Raw genomic sequence first — 5,179 nt, 5'->3', positions numbered from 1 at the left:
TTTTTTTTTTTTTTTTTTTTTTTTTTTTGCTTAACATTTCCTTGTATACTTCCTAAGATAGGTAAATTGAGGATCACTGATTTTATCACAATGTTTTTGAGGAACAATTAAATAATAATTTACTAATGGAATCAGTTCTACTAACATTTCAGTCCAATATTATTCAATAGAACTTTCTGCAGTGAAGGAAATGATATACAAATCTAGGCTATCTGATACCTGTGGATATTGAGCATTTGAAATGTATGGCTAATGCATCTAAGAAACTGAATTTTAAGTTCATATTAGATATTTATGTGGGTAATAACTGTTACACTGGCCAGCATATCTCTGGTCTGTCCCCTTTGCTGTGTCCTGTAATTCAGGTTGGTTCTGTTACATTGTGGACAAACTCAGTCAGCTGGCTGTAATGGCTCTTCAGACCCCCAAGCCTAGTGTCAGACTGGTGGTGTATGGTGAAGAAGATGCTGGTGATGGGTGAATGCAGGAAGGATGCACTGGCAATGGTGGTATGATCAAAATTTAGCAAAAGGGACGTTTTAATTTGTTTTCATAAAAATACAAATTATTAAGTTCCTAAGAAATTATGTGGACAATTTATAGTGACTAATGGCTTCCCCAACTCTTTCACTTTTCATCTCATTGTATATTAACATCAATTGTAATAAGTCAACAATGAAGTAACTTTGTATGTTTTTTATAGAGATATACACAAAATCTAAGATAAGGTAAGTCATTTTCTGGTTGCACAACCAAAAGGTGTAAAGTATTATCATTCTTCAAAAACAAAAAGGATGGAGAAAACCCTTTTTAATATGCTATGCAAAATATTTTGAAAAGTGCAATTTACATTTTATATTTGTATGTTGATAACTACTAATGCATGACACTGAAAATTCGGTGCTAAATCCTAGGCTTTAACTATAATAAAGGTTAATGTTGATTATGTATGTTTTATTGTAATACCTTGAAAATCAGTAAAGTTGTAAGCCATTTGTATTACCTCTTGATAAATATGCATACATGATAAAATATATGTATAATTTAAAAATCAACAAAAATTTTTCATTTCCCCAATATGTTAAAATACTTTGTCATATTTTTTCTACCTTTAACTTCTTCATTTGCTTAAATATATAATTTTTTCTCATCAAATACCTTCATACTTCACTTATACTTGAATCATGGCAATTTCCCCTCCATGTTACAAATTTACCCTGAATTTTCTTCCCCTTTTGTCATAGTGTGTGGAGTTATCCCAGTTTAAAATGTTCTTCCCACCGGTCCACCTACTAAATCTTAAATTTTTTAGTACCTAGATCAGATACCTCCCACTACAGAAAATCTTTTCTCATATAAATTCATCACTTCATCTTCAGTATTTCTTAGCAATTCTGATCTTGATATCATGTTTTACTCAATAAACATTTACCTGAAAACATGAGGTACTAGTTAGTAGTATGAGAAAACATGAGGTGAGGACCATTTGAGTCTCTCCCATTCCTAGTTTTTTGAGGAATCTCCATACTGCTTTTCAGAGTGGTTGCACTAATTTGCAGTCCCACCAAGAATGTGTGAGTGTACCCTTTTTTCACATCTTCACCAATACTTATAATTATTTACATTCTTAAAAATTGCCATTCTGACTGGAGTGAGAGGAAATCTCAATGTAGTTTTGATTTACATTTCCCTAAGTGCTAGACATGTTGAACACTTTTCCAATATTCGTCCATTGTGTGTTTCTCTTTAAAGAAGTGTCTGTTCTTTTGCTCATTTATTAATTGAAATAATAGCTTTTTGATATTGTTTGGGTTCTTTTTTTATTCTGGATATTAATGCCCTGAGTAGCAGGTGGACAAGGTCACTTGTCCGAAAAAAGTGAAAGGTTGAATGTTTCCTCTGATATGTGGAAACTAATCCAAAATAAGGGGGCAGGGGAATAAAATAATGGGGGCAGAAAAGGGAAAAAAGAGAGGGAATTTCATCAAAATAGCAGAAAGTTCAGTAGAGTAAACTAATGGATTGAGGGGGAGGAAGGAGAAATGAGAAAAGAGAAAAATAGTGAAATGAGTCTGACTGATCTCTGTAAGTACATACATGAATATAGCACAGTGAATTCCAATATCAAGTCTATCCACGAGACACCAATTAAAAAAAACATGAATAAATTACAGAAAGAGCAGTAGAGCAGAGGGAGAGGAGCAGAGGGAGGTACAGGCAGGTGGGGAAGTTCTGGGGACCAAGATGACTCCAGGCTTGTCCACTTCTTCTCCTGGAAGCATGAAGAGTCCAACCACAGTGTCTGTACATTAAGATGCACCCTATGGCATCCCTCCCAGGTGGTACATAGAAGCCTTGAACCAGGGCCTCCCAAGACACCCTCCTCCAAGGACTGATGCTTCAAGGGGCCAATCCTGTCTGCACAGGTAATAAAGGCTAATTTCTAAGTGGGGGGAAAAAAACTCTCCTAAATTTCTGCTTAAAAAGTAGATTTTTATATAGTGCTTATTGAAAAGCATTTTTAAAATCTCATTATGAAATACCACTTGTATTTTAATTAATTTTGTCTTGGTGACTCTAGATCATTGGTCTTACATAACAGAATCAGAAACTCAAACATCTATTCCAGGATTCCTGATACTACAGAAAAGTAAGAATATGACAGTGTAAAACCTAGAGAGAGGTTGGCAGAGGATGCTCTCAGCTTGATAACTGTCAGCATAAATAATAACCTAACACTTTACCTTCACAGTCTTTGCAGTTGAAAATGAGTGTTTAAAATGCAACTCCCTTAAAAAATTTCTCAATTAAAACAGAATAAAATTAAAATTTTAGTGATAGGTGGTTTTTATCACAGTAAAGCTCTTCTAATTAGTGAATTATTTTGTAACCCAGAGTTATTATTCCAAACATATATTGAGTATGGCTAAATTTTTTTAAAATTTATTCCCTTATTTAAAACTCTTTATTAAGCATACATTATATCTAGACACTCTGTTACTATACAGGCTGATATAAATATCACATTGTCCCTAGACAGAATTACATGATATTTAGAAACAGAACCTTTGAGTGACAAACTTTCATTTCTTTCCCAGCTTGATCAACTAATTATTTGATTTTTCTTAATTAATTTAGCATTTCCTGAACCTATTTATTCATCTATAAGATGGGGATGTATTTTAAAAGTATATAGCTTACTATGAGAATCAAATAATTTAATATATGAAAATATATAAAATACTGGCACCAATTTTTGTAGTTTAGCAAATATTCTCTAACTATTGATAATAACTGCAATTCAGGGTGGAAAGTACTATAACTACAGAGTATCAAATATAATATGCAAATATGAAGGGACAGGGCCTTATTTCATTAAAGTGAGTTGGAGAAAGCTTCTCAGAAGGAAACAGTTAAAAGTGGGATTTGAAAGATGAATAGCAATTTTCAGGTGGTATTACTAAGAAAAAGACAGGTGTTTGAGATGAAGGAAACAATCTCAGAAAATATATTCAAGTGATCTGTATGTAACACATTATAGTTAGAGGAGACACATGGAGAAACAGCCATGGAATATGGCAGAGGAATCAAAGGAACATTCAGAACATGAGGGCTGTGGATGAATTCCCATTTTACAAAGATCAGTATGTCTACAGTTTACAAAATACACATCAAAGAGCTAAAATAATAAGTGAGAAAGTATATTGTGAAGTTACTTTAATAGTTCTAACCCATAGATGACAATACCTTGAATTTAGTTATAAATTATAGAAATTAAGAGAAAAGATTGATGAGAAAGAATTATTTATATATATATATATATATATATATATATATATTTATATATATTTATATATATATAAAACATGTGATATAAAATGATATAATGTTTGATCTTGGTGAATAGAACACCAACATAATGTCACAGAAGAACAAAATATGTGATTCAAATGAGCTATGTTTACCCACTTGCCATAATAAAAATCTACGTTCAAATGCTTGCATCACCACTATTAATAGGGAAATCCAAGAATGAGCTAGATCATATTAGAAAAAATGAAGATAATTTAATTCAAAAAGATGAAAGCTATCCTGATTAGGTTTTTGTATCTATTGCTCCATGAGAATTTTTTCAAACTATGTTTGAATACAAAAAATAAGATCTGTTCTTGGATGGCCAAGAATTTAACATTTAAAAAGAGTTAAATATTTACTAAGATTTCTCAAAGCAAAAAGTTAGAGTTATTTTTGTCCCCATGGGGTAAGATACTTTTTAAAGCATGAACTAATCCTATAATACTCTCCAGTTTTCTGTTAATCACTCAGGGCCAACTTGTTTGAGCAAATTTGATTTATTAGAAAAAGCTTGATTTGGATGATTGTGGCAGTAATGACAAAAAATGGAGGTGCATGTTTAATGAAAAGTTAAATACTAACCCTCTACTTATACATAAAATTGGTGAATAATAAAAATTACACGATTTTCTTTTACATTTACCTTCTAATGTGGAGATCACAGTCATATCATTGACCATGTAAAAATGTAATGTCAAAATATGCAAAAGAAATTAATACCTATTTCAAGTTAGTCATTAGCCTAACACTATCCTGGAGGTAAAAACTTAAACCACACATAGATGCAGAAAGTTCACGACTTAATTTAGATTAAATAATTAAATTCTATGTTAATTTTTGTTCATTTTTACTTCAAGTTGTTTTATAGGAAGAAAAAATAAATGGATAGTGCTTAAATAGATTAAACTGCAATCAATAAGTAATAATAGAATTTATAGCAGAATCTTTAGTGCTTCCTATTGTTTTATCAACATAATAAAATAAACTTCCACTGAAAACTTTTCATTACACTGAAGGCGAAATATGTAACAATTCTGTAAATGTGCTTATAAATTGGTTAAAAAGATGAACTCTGAAAGTAAAATTGTTTTTATGAGGTTATTGAAAGCTCAAATTGTGGTGGAGTTTGTACCATAGAAAAACAATGTTTTTACTATGACAGGAAGTTTTGATACAGAAATATACTTGTAATTTCTTATGATATATATGTAATTCATGAGAACATCAAAAAAAAGCTGTTATATTCTACCAATTCAAGTAGAAGCTACAGTGATCAGAAGTACAAATATATTCAAAGGGCAATTGAATTTCAAAATACTCATGA

At 31.2% G+C, this 5,179-nt stretch overlaps 1 protein-coding gene across 3 annotated transcripts in view; it reads right to left on the bottom strand.

Moving 5' to 3' along the window:
- The window catches only part of Grm5 (glutamate metabotropic receptor 5), a 464,736-nt gene that overhangs the window by 361,754 nt on the left and 97,803 nt on the right, over nucleotides 1-5,179 (bottom strand). The gene's annotated exons all lie outside the window — the stretch shown is intronic.

The sequence above is a fragment of the Marmota marmota genome, unplaced genomic scaffold, assembly GCF_001458135.2.
Source record: "Marmota marmota marmota unplaced genomic scaffold, marMar, whole genome shotgun sequence".
NCBI lineage: Eukaryota > Metazoa > Chordata > Mammalia > Rodentia > Sciuridae > Marmota > Marmota marmota.
This window is presented reverse-complemented; position numbering and strand designations above follow the sequence as displayed.